This window comes from Oryzias latipes, chromosome 4 (genome assembly GCF_053564925.1).
Source record: "Oryzias latipes strain Hd-rR chromosome 4, Olatipes_Hd-rR_3.1".
Classification (NCBI taxonomy): Eukaryota; Metazoa; Chordata; class Actinopteri; order Beloniformes; family Adrianichthyidae; genus Oryzias; species Oryzias latipes.
In genome coordinates, this window is record NC_136240.1 from 1,469,447 (window position 1) to 1,491,730 (window position 22,284).

At 38.1% G+C, this 22,284-nt stretch overlaps 2 long non-coding RNA genes across 2 annotated transcripts; both read left to right on the plus strand.

Moving 5' to 3' along the window:
- Positions 1-15,459: 15,459 nt before the first annotated feature.
- On the plus strand, positions 15,460-17,372 carry LOC105356130 (uncharacterized). The gene is made up of 4 exons (XR_002873126.2): positions 15,460-16,392; positions 16,469-16,611; positions 16,728-16,837; positions 16,926-17,372. It is a non-coding gene; the product is annotated as an uncharacterized LOC105356130 (long non-coding RNA).
- Positions 17,373-18,668: 1,296 nt separating this feature from the next.
- LOC144991995 (uncharacterized) lies at positions 18,669-21,876 on the plus strand. Its single transcript, XR_013655700.1, has 3 exons — positions 18,669-20,988; positions 21,070-21,200; positions 21,376-21,876. It is a non-coding gene; the product is annotated as an uncharacterized LOC144991995 (long non-coding RNA).
- Positions 21,877-22,284: the final 408 nt, after the last annotated feature.

Sequence of the window (22,284 nt, forward strand, 5' to 3'; positions counted from 1 at the left end):
TTCCAGAAAGTGTTATTTTTTCTCACGTTGCAAGTTGAAAATTCAAAACAGTCATACTTAGAGCAGAATACGCTTTTTTGACACTTTTGACTGACAAAATGATTTTTTTAGAAGAAAATGCACCCAAAAGTCAAAGTTCTCATTTGCAGTTCAAAAAAGTGTGATTTTTTGTCACGTTGTAAATTGAAAATTCAAAACAGTTATACTCTGAGCAGAAAACGCTTTTTTGACAGTTTTGGCACTTTTGACTGACAAAATGATTTTTGTAGCAAAAAATGCACCCAAAATACAAAGTTCTCATTTGCAGTTCAAGAAAGTGTTATTTTATCCACATGGTAAGTTGAAAATTCAAAAAAGTCATATTCAGAGCCAAAAACACTTTTTTGACACTTTTGGCACTTTTGACTGACAAAATGATTTTTTAGCAAAAAAACAGACTCAAAAGTCAAAGTTCCAATTTGCAGTTCCAGAAAGTGTTATTTTATCCACATTGTAAGTTGAAAATTCAAAACAGTCATACTCAGAGCCAAAAACGCTTTTTTGACACTTTTGACTGACAAAATGATTTTTCTAGCAAAAAATGCACCCAAACCTCAACATTCTCATTTGCAGTTCAAAAATGTGTTATTTTTTCTCATGTTGTAAGTTGAAAATTCAAAACAGTCATACTATGAGCAGAAAACGCTTTTTTGACACTTTTGGCACTTTTGCCTGACAAAATGATTTTTAAGCACAAAATCCACTCAAAAATCAAAGTTCTCATTGGCAGTTCAAGAAAGTGTTATTTTATCCACATTGTAAGTTGAAAATTCAAAACAGTCATACTCAGAGCCAAAAACGCTTTTTTGACACATTTGGCACTTTTGACTAACAAAATGATTTTATAGCAAAAAATGCACCCAAAAGTTAAAGTTCTCATTTTCAGTTCGAAAAAGTGTTATTTTATCCACATTGTAAGTTGAAAATTCAAAACAGTCATACTCAGAGCCAAAAACGCTTTTTTTGACACTTTTGGCACTTTTGACTGACAAAATGACTTTAAAGCACAATATTTACTCAATGGTCAAAGTTCTCATTTGCAGTTCAAAAAAGTGTTATTTTTTGTCACGTTGTAAGTTGAAAATTCAAAAAAGTCATACTCAGAGCAGAAAACACTTTTTTGACACTTTTGGCACTTTTGACTGACAAAATGATTTTTCTAGCAAAAAATGCACCCAAAACTCAACGTTCTCATTTGCAGTTCAAAAATGTGTTATTTTTTCTCACGTTGTAAGTTGAAAATTCAAAACAGTCATACTCTGAGCAGAAAACGCTTTTTTGACACTTTTGACTGACAAAATGATTTTTAAGCACAAAATCCACTTAAAAGTGAAAGTTCTCATTTGCAGTTCAAGAAAGTTATTTTTTATCACGTTGTAAGTTGAAAATTCAAAACAGTCATACTTGGGGCCAAAAATTCTTTTTTGACACTTTTTGTCACTTTTGACTGACAAAATGATTTTTTAGAAAAAAATGCACCCAAAAGTTAAAGTTCTCATTTGCAGTTAAAGAAAAAGTGTTATTTTTTGTCACGTTGTAAGTTGAAAATTCAAAACAGTCATACTCTGAGCAGAAAATGCTTTTGACAGTTTTGGCACTTTTGACTGACAAAATGATTTTATAGCAAAAAATGCACCCAAAATTCAAAGTTCTCATTTGCAGTTCAAGAAAGTGTTATTTTATCCACATGGTAAGTTGAAAATTCAAAAAAGTCATATTCAGAGCCAAAAACGCTTTTTTGACACTTTTGGCACTTTTGACTGACAAAATGATTTTTTAGCAAAAAAACAGACTCAAAAGTCAAAGTTCCAATTTGCAGTTCCAGAAAGTGTTATTTTTTCTCACGTTGCAAGTTGAAAATTCAAAACAGTCATACTTAGAGCAGAATACGCTTTTTTGTCACTTTTGACTGACAAAATGATTTTTTTAGAAGAAAATGCAACCAAAAGTCAAAGTTCTCATTTGCAGTTCAAAAAAGTGTGATTTTTTGTCACGTTGTAAATTGAAAATTCAAAACAGTTATACTCTGAGCAGAAAACGCTTTTTTGACACTTTTGGCACTTTTGACTGACAAAATGATTTTTGTAGCAAAAAATGCACCCAAAATACAAAGTTCTCATTTGCAGTTCAAGAAAGTGTTATTTTATCCACATGGTAAGTTGAAAATTCAAAAAAGTCATATTCAGAGCCAAAAACACTTTTTTGACACTTTTGGCACTTTTGACTGACAAAATGATTTTTTAGCAAAAAAACAGACTCAAAAGTCAAAGTTCCAATTTGCAGTTCCAGAAAGTGTTATTTTATCCACATTGTAAGTTGAAAATTCAAAACAGTCATACTCAGAGCCAAAAACGCTTTTTTGACACTTTTGACTGACAAAATGATTTTTCTAGCAAAAAATGCACCCAAACCTCAACATTCTCATTTGCAGTTCAAAAATGTGTTATTTTTTCTCATGTTGTAAGTTGAAAATTCAAAACAGTCATACTATGAGCAGAAAACGCTTTTTTGACAGTTTTGGCACTTTTGACTGACAAAATGATTTTTGTAGCAAAAAATGCACCCAAAATACAAAGTTCTCATTTGCAGTTCAAGAAAGTGTTATTTTATCCACATGGTAAGTTGAAAATTCAAAAAAGTCATATTCAGAGCCAAAAACACTTTTTTGACACTTTTGGCACTTTTGACTGACAAAATGATTTTTTAGCAAAAAAACAGACTCAAAAGTCAAAGTTCCAATTTGCAGTTCCAGAAAGTGTTATTTTATCCACATTGTAAGTTGAAAATTCAAAACAGTCATACTCAGAGCCAAAAACGCTTTTTTGACACTTTTGACTGACAAAATGATTTTTCTAGCAAAAAATGCACCCAAACCTCAACATTCTCATTTGCAGTTCAAAAATGTGTTATTTTTTCTCATGTTGTAAGTTGAAAATTCAAAACAGTCATACTATGAGCAGAAAACGCTTTTTTGACACTTTTGGCACTTTTGCCTGACAAAATGATTTTTAAGCACAAAATCCACTCAAAAATCAAAGTTCTCATTGGCAGTTCAAGAAAGTGTTATTTTATCCACATTGTAAGTTGAAAATTCAAAACAGTCATACTCAGAGCCAAAAACACTTTTTTGACACTTTTGGCACTTTTGACTGACAAAATGATTTTTTAGCAAAAAAACAGACTCAAAAGTCAAAGTTCCAATTTGCAGTTCCAGAAAGTGTTATTTTATCCACATTGTAAGTTGAAAATTCAAAACAGTCATACTCAGAGCCAAAAACGCTTTTTTGACACTTTTGACTGACAAAATGATTTTTCTAGCAAAAAATGCACCCAAACCTCAACATTCTCATTTGCAGTTCAAAAATGTGTTATTTTTTCTCATGTTGTAAGTTGAAAATTCAAAACAGTCATACTATGAGCAGAAAACGCTTTTTTGACACTTTTGGCACTTTTGCCTGACAAAATGATTTTTAAGCACAAAATCCACTCAAAAATCAAAGTTCTCATTTGCAGTTCAAGAAAGTGTTATTTTATCCACATTGTAAGTTGAAAATTCAAAACAGTCATACTCAGAGCCAAAAACGCTTTTTTGACACATTTGGCACTTTTGACTAACAAAATGATTTTATAGCAAAAAATGCACCCAAAAGTTAAAGTTCTCATTTTCAGTTCGAAAAAGTGTTATTTTATCCACATTGTAAGTTGAAAATTCAAAACAGTCATACTCAGAGCCAAAAACGCTTTTTTTGACACTTTTGGCACTTTTGACCGACAAAATGACTTTAAAGCACAATATTTACTCAATGGTCAAAGTTCTCATTTGCAGTTCAAAAAAGTGTTATTTTTTGTCACGTTGTAAGTTGAAAATTCAAAAAAGTCATACTCAGAGCAGAAAACACTTTTTTGACACTTTTGGCACTTTTGACTGACAAAATGATTTTTCTAGCAAAAAATGCACCCAAAACTCAACGTTCTCATTTGCAGTTCAAAAATGTGTTATTTTTTCTCACGTTGTAAGTTGAAAATTCAAAACAGTCATACTCTGAGCAGAAAACGCTTTTTTGACACTTTTGACTGACAAAATGATTTTTAAGCACAAAATCCACTTAAAAGTGAAAGTTCTCATTTGCAGTTCAAGAAAGTTATTTTTTATCACGTTGTAAGTTGAAAATTCAAAACAGTCATACTTGGGGCCAAAAATTCTTTTTTGACACTTTTTGTCACTTTTGACTGACAAAATGATTTTTTAGAAAAAAATGCACCCAAAAGTTAAAGTTCTCATTTTCAGTTAAAGAAAAAGTGTTATTTTTTGTCACGTTGTAAGTTGAAAATTCAAAACAGTCATACTCTGAGCAGAAAATGCTTTTGACAGTTTTGGCACTTTTGACTGACAAAATGATTTTATAGCAAAAAATGCACCCAAAATTCAAAGTTCTCATTTGCAGTTCAAGAAAGTGTTATTTTATCCACATGGTAAGTTGAAAATTCAAAAAAGTCATATTCAGAGCCAAAAACGCTTTTTTGACACTTTTGGCACTTTTGACTGACAAAATGATTTTTTAGCAAAAAAACAGACTCAAAAGTCAAAGTTCCAATTTGCAGTTCCAGAAAGTGTTATTTTTTCTCACGTTGCAAGTTGAAAATTCAAAACAGTCATACTTAGAGCAGAATACGCTTTTTTGTCACTTTTGATTGACAAAATGATTTTTTTAGAAGAAAATGCAACCAAAAGTCAAAGTTCTCATTTGCAGTTCAAAAAAGTGTGATTTTTTGTCACGTTGTAAATTGAAAATTCAAAACAGTTATACTCTGAGCAGAAAACGCTTTTTTGACAGTTTTGGCACTTTTGACTGACAAAATGATTTTTGTAGCAAAAAATGCACCCAAAATACAAAGTTCTCATTTGCAGTTCAAGAAAGTGTTATTTTATCCACATGGTAAGTTGAAAATTCAAAAAAGTCATATTCAGAGCCAAAAACACTTTTTTGACACTTTTGGCACTTTTGACTGACAAAATGATTTTTTAGCAAAAAAACAGACTCAAAAGTCAAAGTTCCAATTTGCAGTTCCAGAAAGTGTTATTTTATCCACATTGTAAGTTGAAAATTCAAAACAGTCATACTCAGAGCCAAAAACGCTTTTTTGACACTTTTGACTGACAAAATGATTTTTCTAGCAAAAAATGCACCCAAACCTCAACATTCTCATTTGCAGTTCAAAAATGTGTTATTTTTTCTCATGTTGTAAGTTGAAAATTCAAAACAGTCATACTATGAGCAGAAAACGCTTTTTTGACACTTTTGGCACTTTTGCCTGACAAAATGATTTTTAAGCACAAAATCCACTCAAAAATCAAAGTTCTCATTGGCAGTTCAAGAAAGTGTTGTTTTATCTACATTGTAAGTTCAAAATTCAAAACAGTCATACTCAGAGCCAAAAACGCTTTTTTGACACATTTGGCACTTTTGACTAACAAAATGATTTTATAGCAAAAAATGCACCCAAAAGTTAAAGTTCTCATTTTCAGTTCGAAAAAGTGTTATTTTATCCACATTGTAAGTTGAAAATTCAAAACAGTCATACTCAGAGCCAAAAACGCTTTTTTTGACACTTTTGGCACTTTTGACTGACAAAATGACTTTAAAGCACAATATTTACTCAATGGTCAAAGTTCTCATTTGCAGTTCAAGAAAGTGTTATTTTTTGTCATGTAGTAAGTTGAAAATTCAAAACAGTCATACTCTGAGCAGAAAACGCTTTTTTGACACTTTTGACTGACAAAAAATAACACTTTTTTGAACTGCAAATGAGAACTTTAACTTTTGGGTGCATTTTTTTCTAAAAAATCAGTTTGTCAGTCAAAAGTGTCAAAAAAGCGTTTTTGGCTCTGAGTTTGACTGTTTTGAATTTTCAACTTACAACGTGACAAAAATAACACTTTTTCGAACTGCAAATGAGAACTTTAACTTTTGGGTGCATTTTTTTCTAAAAAATCAGTTTGTCAGTCAAAAGTGTCAAAAAAGCGTTTTTGGCTCTGAGTATGACTGTTTTGAATTTTCAACTTACAATGTGATATAAAATAACACTTTCTTTGACTGCAAATGAGAACTTTGACTTTTGAGTGGATTTTGTGCTTAAAGTGTTATTTTATCCACATGGTAAGTTGAAAATTCAAAAAAGTCATATTCAGAGCAAAAAACGCTTTTTTGACACTTTTGGCACTTTTGACTGACAAAATGATTTTTTAAGTAAGCAAAGAGAGGCGCTGTAGCTGTGTTCTTCAGACATTTTATCAAACAGTCTCTTTCCAAGTACTTCACCGTGCATGGCAAGCACTCTCATCAGGTTCCTAGCTCTGCGCAGTGTTGCCAGAGAGTACATGGACAAAGGTAATCGGAATGGAAAAAATATGTTTTCTGTCTTATCTTTTATCATGTTGAAGTTTTAATCTTCAGTGTTCAGTGTGTTGTAACCATCTTTTATAACTTGTAAAAGCTCATTCCCCTTTCACATTCCTTTAGATAAATTTATGGGTGCAGAGGCAGACCCCCCCTTCCCTCATATGGAAAGACATCAATCCTTTGTTTGCCAGTCAAGGAGCTGTGCTAAGAAACAGTAAATTTTGTCATGGACCAGATTTAAACCACTTGTGCTGAAGATCGGATCTGTGGGAACCAAGCTCTATTTACGTTCTGTAGGAAAGAAATCTTCCGCTTTTAGATCTTTCCATCCATGCGTGTTCAGATGTCGAGAGTGGTAAAGCAAACCAGGGATTCAACCGGATTAAAAATACACGAAGTTTATTGCCCTGACAATAGTTCTAACACAGATTAAAGACATTGTAGCAGATATCTTGATTCTCAAGTTAAAAGACCTACAGACGCACAAGTTACATGCGCATTACTTGTAGGTTTTTCTGAGAACAGTAGAAAACTTTAAAAACAGTCCTTTTAACATGTATTTGAATCTCCGCCCCGGAACACTCTGATTCGTCAGCCGGTATCCCTCGTGCTTCCACCGGCCAATAGATGAAGGTTGCCAACTCCAGATCCGCTCCGCCTTTCCGGGGGTGGGGGGCCCATTCACCGGTGCACACAATCCATGATCAAAAGAGTCCTCATCTAGTCCAAAATAAATCATACCAGCCAAACGAATACTCCATCACCGGCACGAGATCAGAGGTCAGCTTCATCCTCCACATGAGAACACGAATCTGAACACTTTCCCAAGGATAAGATGTTCAACCCAGATAGTAGAAATGTAGTCCATGACATATTTATTGCGTCTCTGAAAACTCCTAGATTTGCACAAAGAAGTCCTAGTTGCTGCTGCAACTACAAAGCACAAGTGAAGGTCACTGGAGAATAAGTCCTAAAAGAGTTCAAAATGAGTTCACTTTACACTAAAGATAAAACTGCAATATAATAAAGAATAAGATCTAAAAACATACATTTTATATAGTTCTCAGGTCAAGAAGAGGCTGACGTTTTGCTCCAGTGCCTGCTATGTAATTTCTGTTCTCCAAGCAGATGTGGTGGCCATTTTGCAGTGTGGACCTCCAAATATGGGCCGGCGGAAGCGGACGGTCCAGCTGTCGATGAATCCATGCATGATAAAAAACTTTCTTTTTAAAAGAAATATATATCTGAGATTTATCTGTTTTAATCTGTTTTAGAAATTCTGTTAGGGAAATAAAACTTTGTGGAACTTTTTCCAGTTGAATCCTGGTTTCACTCTCCTGACTTTTGAACACGCATAGGAAATCTGCAAAGCGAACAGATTTTTTCCTACAGAATAAACGCCTGATTGGAAGAAAAATGCGTCCTGTAAACATATGCTGTCAATGCAGCGGCTAATGTCAAACCGTAAAACTGCAAATCAAAACCCCAAATCAAAATGCATCAATTGAGAACCAAAACTGTCATGTTATGAGCGGAAAGATGAGACCAACTGTCGTTCATAACACTGTTTTAATCTCAACGGCAGCTTAACCATGTGCAGCAGGTACCGACACAATTCTTCTGCATAAAACATGCAACGTCTGACCCCTAGTGGTCAGTCCTCCACAGGTATGGTAAGTGCAAATGGGTAGACTGCCCTCAGTCCTAAAAGGGGTTTATTTTGCCCTTTTAATATTAGTCTCTAAATCTCTGAGGCACTTTGATCTCACGGCCCCTGGAGGTCATCTTCACTGGAGTAGCAGGCTGAATGGAAGGGCCTGGAGAAAGGCTCATCGAAGGTTGGCTCTGCGGCGGCTCTGGTGGAACCACTGCAATACCGCTGCTGTCCTTCTGTGGTGCAGTAGGGTTGATCTGAGGTTGATCCACAGAGTTCTGTCACTGGAACAGCCTGGAGATGTCGTCTGTTCCGACGGGCTATGTTTCAATTGTCCATCTCCACAATGTAAGATCTCGGCTCCTTGGAATTGCTGATGACCTTAGCAGGAGTTGTCCATCCTTTCTCCCCATCAAGCTTCACTCTAACATCTTGACTTAGGTGAAGTTCTGAAAGTGGTTGGGCTGAGTGTCTGCGGTTGTAGAAGAATTGATAGGAATCTTTGGCTGTTATGTCCTTCTGGCGGACATGATTTGGATTTATTGGACTTGGTATTAAAGTCTTTTCCAACACCGGAACGGTGGTTCGGATTTGTCTACCAGTCATGAGCTGTGCTGGACTGGCACCAGTCGCTGCGATTGGAGTAGACCGGTAACTCATGAGTACTAAGCAAGGATCTGGCTGTTTTAAAATATACTTTGCAGTTTGAACAGCCCTCTCAGCAGCTCCATTGGACTGTGGGTAATGGGGGCTCGAGGTGATGTGAGTGAACCCATACCTCTGTTTGAAGTCTTGGAACTCAGCGGACGTAAACTGCATCCCATTGTCACTGACTAGTTCTAACGGAATCCCCCATCTCACAAACATGTGCTTGAGCTTGTTGATTACTTGCTTACTGGTGATAGAGGTGAGAGAACTAATCTCAATGTCTCTGGAAAAATAATCAACTGCAACCAGATACATTTTACCTTCCAGCTCAAACAAGTCCACTGCAATCCTCTGCCATGGACCACTGGGGAGGGGAGTCGTAATCAGTGGTTCACGTCTCTGTGTAGGCTTATGTTCTCTGCAAAAGTTGCATGACTTTACTTTACTGGTGATTTGTGCTCCGATGCTAGGCCACCACACTGTTAGTTTGGCTCGCTCACGACATTTAGTAAGGCCCTGATGACCTTCGTGGAGCTGGTCCAAAACACCGGATCTGAGTGCTGAGGGAATCACTTGGCGATCTTCATACAGCATTAAACCATCTGACTCTGAAAGGTGGTTGTAGCTGCAAAGAATCTGTACAACGTTGAATTCTTACCCATCTTGCGGGGCCACCCTGTCCTCATGAATGTGATTACCTTCTGAAGGTCTGTGTCCTCTTTTGTTGCTTCACGGATTTCCTCCAGCTTGTTTGACTTGATTGGTTTGCTATCCACTACTGTGTTTACATATGCCTTTACTTGTTTTTCAGTCTGTGGCACAGAACTGTCTTTCAGTGGGTGTCTTGAGAGTGCGTCTGCAACAACCAGCTGTTTTCCAGGAACATGTTCAGCAGTTACATTGAATCGCATCAGACGCATTAGCAGTCTCTGGCATCTCAGTGGTGCTTTGTCAAGGTCATATGAGTTGATCAGTGGCACCAATGGCTTGTGATCAGTTTGTAAACGAACACTTCCCATGCCTTGGATATAGCGAGCAAAACGTTCACAGGCCCAGACTGATGCAAGACACTCCTTTTCTATCTGTGAGTATCGCTTCTCCGCATCAGTGAGAGTGCGCGAAGCAAAGGCAACAGGCATTAACTCTCCATTGTGGTCCTGTAACAACGTAGCGCCAAGACCATAGCTGCTGGCATCAGCGCTGACCACTGTAGGCTTGTTAATATCATAGTAGTGGAGTGCAGGTGCAGCCACCAACATTGTCTTTGCTTTCTTAAATGCTCGTTCCTGTGGCTCATCCCAGACCCATGCAGGGGAGGTGAGTGGATGTAACACTGTCAACAGGCCAGGTAGGAACTTTCCAACATAGTTTATGAGTCCAAGCACCTGGCGCAGCTGCTCCACATTTGATGGGCTGGACATCTTCGCGATCGCTTCCACTTTGCTCTCATCTGGCTTCACACCATCCGCTCCAATGAAGTGGCCAAAGAACTGCAGTTCAGTTTTCCCAAACACATCATGTGGAGGATCACTTTTCACCTCATTGACTCTTGTGACTAGTCCCATGCGCTTTGCCCCCCCCCCCGTTGGGCGGGTTTTTGCGGGGTCTGGCGGTTTTTAGATCACTTTTGGGCTGGAAAACTGTGACTCTATCTGGCAACACTGATCATCAACATCCAGAAACTCATTGGCTACCAAATAACTCTGAGTCTTACGTCAACATACCAGTTTAGAAGGTGAGTTTTTCAAACCTTTTACTATATTAAATGATCCAAGGTGTACTTTATGTAACCGGAGGACGCCAGCGCAGTCAGAGGAGCTCCACCAGTAGCTGCTAGGGAAAAAAGATGTTGGAAAGTAAGATTTTGCATGAAACACTATAGTCATTCATTGTAAACAATGTTCTCCTGTGCTAGCCATGCTAGCTAGCTCTAAACTAGCAGGGTTTCCGGCTCATTTCAGGACTTTTACGGATTAAACAAAGTCCATTTTTTACGACAGTGTCAGCATCGGTCATGTCAATCCTGGGAAAATTACCTGTGAATTGTCACTAGGATTAATCAAATATTTCATTCAAGAAGTAAATTAATGTATAACCTCAAAGGTTTCTCAACATTCCCCTTAGGGATTATAGAGGGAATTGAACAACATAGCAACATATTGCTGTGCCAAAAATTAGTAATTGTAAATGAACAGTCAATACCCCTGAACATGATACATATAGCAAAAATGGTTAGTCATATTCATGAGATGCATGTTCCTGGTAATTTTTATTTTTTTATGTTATGTTCTTGGAGCTAAGAAAGTGACATATTTCCTAGTTGGGAATCAAGTTAATCCCTATTTTTAAAAAAAAGTACAATTCTTTATGTTTTAGAAACATTTTTTATTTGAGGTACCAGAACTGTATTCCAAAACCATTTTATTCTCAACCTTAAATATTGCAGGTTCACAAAAAGTTAACTGTCACAAAATGCAGCTACTGAATATCATTTAAGGTGTGTGTGTATATATATCTGATATCAAGAAGTCCTACCAATGGCTAGAAAGGGCTGGCCTACAGGACAGCACTGAAGCACTCATCCTGGCAGCCCAGGAACAAGCCCTGAGCACCAGAGCAATAGAGGCTCAGATCTACCATACCAGACAAGACCCAAGGTGTAGGCTGTGCAAAGAGGCGCCTGAAACAATCCAGCACATAACTGCAGGGTGTAAGATGCTGGCAGGGAAAGAATACATGGAGCACCACAATCAAGTGGCTGGAATAATATACAGGAACATGTGTGCAGAATATGAACTGGAGACCCCAAGGTCAAAATAGGAAACACCTCCGAAGGTTGTAGAGGATGAGAGGGTAAAGATCCTGTGGGACTTCCAGATCCAGACTGATAGGATGGTAATAGCGAACCAACCAGACATTGTAGTGGTGGATAAAGAACAGAGGAAAGCCGTTGTGGTGGATGTGGCAGTGCCAAGCGATGGGAACATCAGGAAGAAGGAACATGAGAAACTGCAGAAATACCAGGGACTCAGAGAAGAACTGGAGAAAGCCTGGAAAGTGAAGGTGACAGTGGTGCCTGTAGTAATTGGAGCACTCGGGGCAGTAACCCCCAAGCTGGAGGAGTGGCTACAACAGATACCTGGAAAGACCTCAGACCTCTCAGTCCAGAAAAGCGCAGTGCTAGGAACAGCTAAGATACTGCAGGACCCTCAAGCTCCCAGGCCTCTGGCAGAGGACCCGAGCTTGGAGGAGAAAACCACCCGCGGAGGGTGAGAAGGGCGTTTTTTTTTTTTTTATATATATTCTCATTTTAGCTTTCTTAAATACATTTTTCTTTGTGTGCAGGATGCTGTGGACGTTGGATGACCAGGTAGAGGAGGAAACTGTTGGAGTTGTTGTTCCCTATGTGGCTTATCCTCTCTCTCTAAATCAGACCTGTCCCAACTGTTCAACCCTTGTGGGACATCGGAAAACCATGGACAATATATTTACATTTCTGTACTGATCTATGCATGTCATCACATGCAACAAAAACTAACATTATGAACAGATCTTCTCTGCCGTACAAAATACTGCACCCCCTTAAGAATATAAATGAGTACAGAGGATCTGTCTCCTCTGGTTCGGAACCATGTGTGAGGGACAATCAACAGGTTCTAATCCACAGATCTCAGTGCACAGGATGGTCCTAAAATTCAGCACTGATATTTTATATTGTAAGCGGCAAGCAACCGGGAGCCAATGAAGAGCTTTGAGGATAGGGGAGATGTGATCTCTTCTCTCGGTGCGGGTCTAGATCCTCGCAGTAGAGTTTTGGATCAACTCCAGATGAGACAGCTCCTTCTTATTCAGACAGGAAAACAGACTGTTGCAGTAGCTGTGTAGAAACAAAGGCATGAATAAGAAGTTCTAAATCTTCACATGACACCATTTTCCTAAGCTTTGAAATGCTCCTCATCTGGAAGAAATGGTTCTTGATCAGCTGTTTGGAGTGCTGCTCCAGTGACATCTCTTTGTCAAAAGTGTCACCTAAGTTTCTAAGGCTGGGTTTGACAGCCTGGACAAGAGAAACCAAGTGCCTCTTAATCCCTGGTAAAGCATCATCAGGGGCAATCATTAGTTTTTCTGTTTTCTCTGAGTTTAGCTGAAAAGAGTTTTTACAGAGCCATTGTTTTATCTGCATCAAGCAGTTCATCAGAGAATCCAGCTTGTGTGTCTCGGAGGGCTTAAAAGAGCAATATAGCTGGATATCATCAGCAAAGAAATGGTTGGAACCATCACTAAATTCCTGGATGATCCTTCCAAGGAGGTTCATGTTCAATAAAAACAGAACAGAGCCCTGAGGAACCCCACTCAGTAAGTCTGCTGACTGAGACATGTGGTTAGCCATTACAGTGAAATTCTGAGCAGATAAGTAAGAGAAAAACCAGTGGAGAACTGACCCTAACAAATCAGTCAGGTCCCTCAATCTTTCTATCAAGATCTGGTTGTCAACTGTGTCAAAAGCTGACGAAAGATCGAGTAAAACTAGGGAAGTGTATTTGCCAGAATCAAAATTCACTGGACACTTTCAGCAGAGCTGTTTCTGTGGAGTGATGTGTTACGAAAGCTTGACTGAAAAGCGTCATTGATACTGTAATTACCGGACTAATAAGCGCACCCGATTACAAGCCGCACCCATCCATTTCCATGTGTTTAACTTCTTTTGTACATACACAAGCCGCATGCATTACGCAACACGGTCAGCTTGACAAATCACATCCTGACTCCCAGACCGAGTGTAATTCATTAGCACACTGTGGGAGGAGACAGCTTTGCCTCAGGCTCATGTATTTGAATACACCCACATCTGCCAAACAGCATGCAGCTCTATTCTGTTCACAAGTTCCTCAGTTATGGTTTTTTTTATTTTAATTTTTTTAAGTTTTTTTTACTTATTGACAATCTAGGTATCATACATAAAATTACAAACAGTAACCATATAATCAACATTACATCCCTCAGTTATGATGAGGAAATTTACATCCGCGATACCCCATTTCCCATGAGTCTTAGGGGCTAAAGGCGGGTCTAACCCGGCTCGCCACACTGTTGCACGTGTTTAAGAATGAGCAAGGAACAGCAGTGGATGGAGGGGCGAACGGAAGAACAGCTCTCCTTCCGCTTGTGTCGCGGCAGCATTATGGGAGTAACAGGGCTGGTTAAAAAAACACACCAGTAAAATAATGCAGCGGCGACTGAAAAGCGCGCGCCTCAGCGTGATACGCGTGCCTCAGCGCTGCGCGTGCGTCAGAAGTTTCCTTCCGCTCCGCGGACGCCTCTGCGCTCCCCGCTCGCCAGGCGGGCTCTTTGTCTCCCCTTCCTATGTTCTCCGACACCCCTGGCCAGGGCGGCTCCAAGGAGGAGCGCTTCGTCCCCATTGCGCCGGTGGACCGAGCAAATCGTGTCTGTGCAGAGCAATCGGACTTAATACTGAACGTTTGTGGATGAGGGGCGGATGCGTTGTTACGTGTGGGAGCCATCAGACTGCCATCGGCAGTGTCTCCAGCTCACACACATGTCTCCAGCTCACACAGAGGCTGTGCACTGCAAATTTTGTCAATCTACCTAAGATTATTAATCTTAAAACTAGCTGTAAAATCTTATTGATCTTAATTTTAGATAAAAACAGCAGCACGTGTAAGATTATTAAACTTGTTTTAAGAAAAATATGCATTACCTGTCTTGATCAGTTTGTAAATCTAGAAAGTAGTCATTTTACATGCAAAACAAGAAAAAAACACTGCAAGCCTGATTTAAGGACAGGAAAACGTCCTAATTTAAGTTTATTAAACTTGTTTTAAGACAAAAATATGCATTACCTTTCTTGATCAGTTTGTGAATTTAGAAATTAATCATTTTCCATGCAAAACAAGAAAAAATACTGCAGGCCTGATTTAAGCACAGGTTAAGGTCTTAAGTTTATTTTAGATGTAACCATATTATCTGATATCCAAAAATGTACTTGAATACTGATGTTCAATAGCTCATCCAATATTTATAGGATAAACAATAGATACGTATTTTTGTTTTTAACTGCAATATCGTCATCAACATCATATTTGATCAAAACACTAATTTTGAAATGATATGATAACCAAGCTTGTTTACAGCATTTATAAACGTAAGCAAGATTAGGTATAGCTAGTTCATAAGCAAGAAGGTCTCTGTTAAAACAGTGTTTCATTAAACCTGGCTTCATGACAATGTTGTCTGTCTTGTCAACAATCCATTGTTACCACAAAATCTTTTGTGTAGGTCCAAAAGTAAGTATTGTTTTATTTGCAGAAATGATAATTAGTGACCTTTCACATACATATTTGTTAATATTGAGAACAAGCAACTTCACTCTAACAGCATGGTTATCTGATTTAAATTTAAATTATAAACAGTACTTTGCAATCCACAGATGATGCAATCATAATTCTACCGCGCTTGGTTTGGGCAATACCAACTCAATATTTTGTGCAAAGATCTATTTTGAATCGAAAGATTGTACAAATCAGACAATGATTATCTTCCTTAATAAAATAAGTTATTTGTTATATCAACCAAGGTTTACGTAGAATATTTGATCTTTTAAAATATGTATTTTTCATGTTTTGTCGTAATTTTTCAATGGAACATTCCGGCGGACATTTTTGCACAAGCAAAAATGGAAAAGTCCATTGTGACCAAAGGAAGGGGCATTATTTATGTTCAGAAGACTTGCTTAAGATAAACTAGTAGAGCCAACACGTTATATGCTGTTTTATAACTTATTTATTTTCATAATGATGGCATAAGGAAGTGTAACACAAAAAGATTAATTCTATTTATTGCATTTTTGGGATACCCTTTGAGTATTTTCATATTGTGACCGACCCAGCGCGAGGTAAGCTATATTAAATTATATGACATAGAATAAATCACCATTACGCTCCACGCAGCTGGTAAAGATTATAAAGTGGGTTTAAACATCTTGAGAAGCAAGCTAACGGAGCAACTAGCTAGCTTGCGCTAGCACTATTTTAGCTACTCCATCACTTTTTTGTAAGTATCCTGTATACATCATAAATATACTTTAAAATACAATGAATGAGATTTTGGTTCAGTTTAAATATGTTAAATTAATTTTTTGTTTAGTAAAAATGTATTTCAGTGTTAAGAAGTATGCTATTGTAGTAAGCTAACTTGAGTTATCGCTAGCCCAAAAGTGCTCAACTGTAACTCAGTTTTATGCTAGGGTTGCTAGATTGGGCAGTTTCCCACCCAAATCGGCCAGTTTGAAAGACTGTTTGTCATGTATGCTTGATGATCTTAAAGTTAGAATGAAAACTTGCTGTTATTAAAAATTGTGACTTTAACATTTTTAAGTTTGAGAGTTACTATTGTTGGCAGAAATTAAAACACAATTTTTGATCACTTCTAGTGAATAAGGATAGTATGCAAGTACAAGCTAGGCATTATAAAACTCTGCAGGAAATGTACAAAAAGTAGAAGCCCAAGCTGATCTTAACAGTTTTTTGATCTGGAGTTTCAGGCCAAACGAGCTTACATTGATTGTGGAGCCATAAGAGGAGATACCAGAGCTTCATCCATCGTGGATGTTTATCCAGAGAACTGCATCATGTAAGTATTATGTAAAAAGTATAAAGTAAAATTTTAAATGTATATATATTTTTCATCTCTTGGTTTGTCATTGCAGGTGCCTAGAGAAATGCATAGAGTCCTTGCTCCCCACTATGAATTCATTGAGGAAGTCAGAATGTGATGGGAGGATTGCTGCGCCAGGGTCATTTTACAGAGTATGAAAGAAGGCAATAAAGCCACCAATCAAAAGGGATAAAAGTAAGTTTATGCCTTTTTGATACATGTAGTTAGATGCGTGAATGCTTCTTCTCAGAAAACACTAGGTTCTATGTGTTTGTTCTTCAAGAAGTAAAATTTATTTTATTGTGTTTCAGTGGAAGCCAACTTTGCTCTGGTGAAGGCCCTTCCCATTCTCTTTCCCCCAGTGGCACCTCCATCAAAGAAACTGGGGTGTGCTAGTGAAGCTTTACTGCATGTTCAGTAGGTAAATTTTTATTTTTGCCCTAAGCAGATACATAAAGAAATTACTACATTGGAGATACTAAAGGAAAAACGTTTTTTCTGCTTTATAGTCAACAGAAGATCCAAACGTCTTCATCCAGAAGAGAGGCCTGTCAAGTCCAGTCTTGGTGTTCGATGGCAGCAGATGCACCGTTGCTATTGGTTTGATGCCAGTGACGTTTGAAAAAGAAAAGCTTCACGAGGGTCTGATTTTCTAAATGGCATATTATTACACACTACATCTGACCTACACAAATTGCATGGCCACCCTTCTGTCATTCAGACAGAGATCCTTCAGGATACAATTCACAAGTGGGACATCACCACCACATGAAAGAGCATTAAAGTAAAGAATTTGTTGGAAGATAAACTGCTTTTGCAGTTCAATGTTTATGTCTGTTCTTTAGATGAGTATTCTAATTGTGTTGTTAAAGAAATAGTTGTATTCCTAGTGCCTTTGGGTAAATTTGTATCACAAATCTCAGTTTGTAAGTTGAATAAAAGAATCGAAAAGTGAATTTGTTTTCATTCTTTTTAGTATTGAAACAAGAAAAAATATCTTTTGCAACAGCTTGTTTCAAGATGTATTTTCTGAATTTTAGTAGGCAATAAATTTTAATCAAGCCCCTATATCCTAGTTTCTAGTTTTTTTGTCTTAAATTACTGCTTAAAATAAGTGTTTTTGCCTAATTTCAAGATTTAACCGATTTACTATGGCTTAGATATTTTTACTTAAATCAAGACATCTTGTTAAGTAAAATTTACTAGCTGCATGGACAGATAATTTGACTTATTTTTAGTCAATTTCTACTCAAAACAAGTACTTTTTTCTTGAATTAAGATGGTGGTTTTTTGCAGTGTGAGCTTTTCAAAGCAACATTCCGTTCAGTCCTTAGAAACAGTTAAAACGACCACGTCAATTTGTGTTTCCAGTCGTGTCCCGACAAAATAAAGGCTGATGTTATTCCCACATATTTATGTGCAGCCCAGCTGCAGATTGCAGCTTTTCCGTCAGCAGCTGACCGGCTTTTCCAAACCCGTTGGTGATGGTGGATTCTTTCACGCTGCTTTTAACGATTGCTTTTAACTTGAAAGCTGCATCATATTGTAGTGGCGATCACGTACACGTTGGGTCTAATGGCACCAAAGGATTCTGGGATGCGGCTGGGCATGCGTGTTTCTTTTTGTTGAACTATGACTGAAATGTCTAAGACCTGAAGTTAGGTGCATGCTGTTTGGCTGATAAGAGGTGTGTTGAAAAATAAATGACTTGTTGCTTGGAGTTGGATAGAGAATACAAACCATGTACTGAGTCCGAAAGTACGTAAATGGCGGCCGCCAACTAAATCCATAAATTTGCCGCGTCACTGAAAAAGCCGCAGGGCTGTAAGGGCAGGAAAAAAGTAGCGGCTTATAGTCCGAAAATTACAGTACTCCTTTTATCCAAGAACTCTGACAATTGTTCAAAGACCACCTTTTCCAGAATTATTGAAAGAAATGGAAGCTTTGAGATAGGTTTATCAGGTCCAAATTAGACTTTTTCAGCAAAGGCTCCACTGTGGCATGTGTAACCCTTGTGTTATCCTAGGCACTTTAACATTGGGAGTTGGGTCATCTAGACCCACTAGACAGTGCTCTGAACCTTTTTTCTTCAATGATTTGTGATCTTCACTGGTGTCCATGGATTACATGAAATCTTTCCACCTTTATCCACCTTTGTCATGGTAGGGAGAACACGTCAATGGAAGGGGGGGGTCATCTAAGAAAGCACAAGGGTTAAAGCTTGTGCTCTAGCTAAGACCAGAGGAAAATTCATGGTTTCTGTGCATGTACATTAGAAATTATTTTTGAAGTGTGTGCATTATGTCCATAGGAAAAAACCCTTGAAGATGTGAGGCAAACAGTCAAAAACATGGATGTCTCACTAGCGTGAGTATTTTGTTTTTACAGAAGTGACTAACATGCTCTTATAAAACCAATGAAACAAAACATTTCTGTACTTTATTCTTTTTACTAATCCTGTTGTGAATCCGGCCCCTTCAGCCAGCTGCAGGGCGCCTTAAAAAGCCGTGATTTGTGATTTGTGATCTTCACTGGTGTCCATGGATTACATGAAATCTTTCCACCTTTATCCACCTTTGTCATGGTAGGGAGAACATGTCAATGTAAGGGGGGGTCATCTAAGATAGCACAAGGGTTACAAGTTTTAATAATAGTGACCAGGGAGTGTTGCGGGCAGAGAGGACGTTGCTCATGTCATAATTCGTGTTTACTGTTATGTTTAGAAAATACCACAGTTTTCATGCAAGTCATAATATTTTGTTGTACTGTAGTGTCGGTCACATGGACGTTTGGTCTGCTGTCGGAGTTCCGCAGGCTGCAGGGGTCACTGTCGGAGGTGGCGTCACAGGGAATTAAATCAATCCCTTTGCCTGCTCTGGTCAAAATAGGGTTGAGCATGGGTGTTTCTATTTGCCTACAGGTCCTTTCATCTGGCCGTTCTGTTGTTTCACCCTTAGTTATTTCTTCCTGTTGTGTTTACTTCTTTTTAGCACCATGAGTGTGGGAAGGGGAGAGGATTGTGTGCGATGTACAATGTTTAGTGTGTCAAACTAAAAATGCAGAGTACTTCTAATCATGTGTTTCTGCCTTTTTTGCAGCGTTGCTGCAGTGTGTGTCCGCCACATATAACATACCGGTCGGTGAGAATTTTGTCAGACGTCAAAGGTTGGCACAATAAAGGTTGGGGACCGCTGCTCTATCATACACTATTACTAAAGAAACTTTACTAACTCAACAGTTGTATGTTGATACATTGAAAGAGAATTAAGGGAATAATAAGTTGAATAACAGAAAATAATGACATAATGAAATAATAAACTTGTAACATAACATCGTCTGAATGGTTTTACTGATCAGAGTTATCCGGTAGTCAGGGATCGTTTTTAACATTCCCTGTGTCCGAATTACCGCCCTAACCACTATATAGTGCGGTCGCCATTTTGTAGGGCTGTCCAAATCCACAGTTCAAAAACTGAGTGGACTAGAAATTTCCCAGAAGTCTCTACGAAAAACCAGTGTGGATCGATGCTCAATCAATTGGCGAATATTGACCAGAATGCAGTGCGGTCGGACCAGAATGCACTGCATATGACCCACGATACATTGCGTTTGAATTATTCTAAAATAGCAGTTGGTTGGGCAAGGAAAACAACTGAAACAAGTAAGTATATTAAAAAGTATCTTGTATCTATTGTAAAATATATTTGTAAACACGTAAGATGATGTGTTTAATATGTTATATTCCTCAATCGACAACCTACATTATTTTGAAGCCCATCAATTTCGGTAATGCTAACGCTAACGCTAGCGTGATTTAGCGCCGAAGGCTAAAAACAAACGCTAGATATTACATCAAAAAGCAATGACTTCTAACCGTAGTCATAAGTTATTAACACATGTTTTAAATGTGTTTATATATGTAGGGACAGACGAGGATGAGGAAAATCTGATCCATCTGTGGATGGAGAAAGATAGCCTGTTTGCTTTCAGGCAAGCTCGTGCCGGATGGGAGTCAAGTCACTTGATGATCATGATCAGATTTGTCTTTGTTAATAAACAGTTAATCGTTGTCATATTGGGGTAAAGGTTTTTGTTGAAAGAGGAGAGGAGGAAAGAGCAAGAAGGGAGGAAGAGCGACAGGAAAGTCTGTTCAGCTTACTTGAGTTGAAAATATTGTTCAAAAATGTAATGTTGCCGTTGTTTTTCCAATTTGTTTAATAAATGCATTAACAAAAATGAATAATTTACATGTATTATTTAAATCTGAGCCATTTTTAACAATCTCAAAAGGATTTTCATATAAATATCAAATGTACATATTTACAATTTCGTTTTATATGTTAACATTTATTTTTACACATGTTAACAATAATTGTGGTCCTCCAGAGTCATGTGTGTCACAGTTGGAGCTGAAAGGAAAGCAGAGATTTGTCCTTGCAGACAGACGTGACTCTGCTCGTCCTGCATGTTCCTGGTGTCGTCCGGCTCAACATCTGTGGCTCCCAGCAGTCCCCTTTGCTGATGCACAGATTGTGCAGAATTGAACTTCAGGCAATGATTTTCATTGAAAAGGTTGGTTTTACTCCCAGTGCCCCCAGAAATATTGCTCTCCTCCTCATCTTTATAATGCCAAATGTTGTCTCTCCACCACAGAGCGTCTTCTGGAGTGGTTCTGGTTGTAAAAGGCCTCAACCACATTCCTCATGGGTTCCCTGTGGGGTGTCAGCAGCGTGATGGGATGTGCAATGCAGAGATACCCACCATCACCCAAAAGGATCCTTCAGGTGGGTTTGTTTGATTTACATAAATTGGGCTTTTACGTAGAACCCGTGAATCATGGATTGATCTTGGATTCCCAACAAAAATATCTATAAATTTGGCATTAGAGTCACAACCAGCCTGCATTTGAATGGATTAAAAAAGCTTCCTGTTAAAATAACAAGCTGCATTTTCTTTTAGGGCCTTTATTCTTATGTGGCAGCCATCGATGCTCCCCACGACCTTTTTTCGAAGGTGGAAGACCAAGCAAGCTGCTAAAAAACCAGACGTGACTAATGGCACTTCATTCCCACTGGGAAGCTGGATGACCCTGCTCCTCAGCTGGAGGTCCGCCTTCCTGTGGACAATGTCCCTCACAGTGGACCGTAGCATGTCAAAGGCCCTGGCTACCACACTGTAAGATGTGCCACACGCCAGCCAGAAAAGGAACCCGAAGCTGCTCCACTAGATGCTCGATGGTCCTGCGGGTCAACTGAAAATCCGGTCTTGTGTCGGACTGACCGTCAACGTGAAGAGCTAGGACAGAAACCTTTATGTTGGCAAAGCAGTAGAGACGTGGAAGACCCTGTAAAATGGAAAATTAATGTATTTCATTGAGGAAATGAAATCTAATTTTTTGAATGTTTCTATTTATTTTTGATGTCTTACATTTTAGTTTATGAAGTATTTTTAAATGCTAGAAAATCTTGTTTTTTTTTTACTGTGTGAAAAATGAAAGTATTTAATAAAAGAAAGTATTTTTGTTTTAAACAAGTGATATGGTTTGACTCTGAATAAAAAATACTAAACTTTGAATTCACAAGTGTTTCATGTAGTTAGACTATACAACTCATAATCCAATGTTGAAAAAGAATGTTAAAGTCTTACCCAGCAGATTGTGTAACCTTGAGCACAATTAGTGACAAATGCTTAAGTTTAACTTAAAAAAAACTTTAAGTTTAACTCACAGGTTGTTCATGTCTGGCCAGGGCATCCAGAGGAAATCTTCTGAGACGTCTGCTTCTCCTCCTTGCTGTCCTGTGATGCTGCATATCTGCTCGTTTTTGGTTTGATCTCACGAAAAACGTTTGAATTATTGCCAACAGGAAC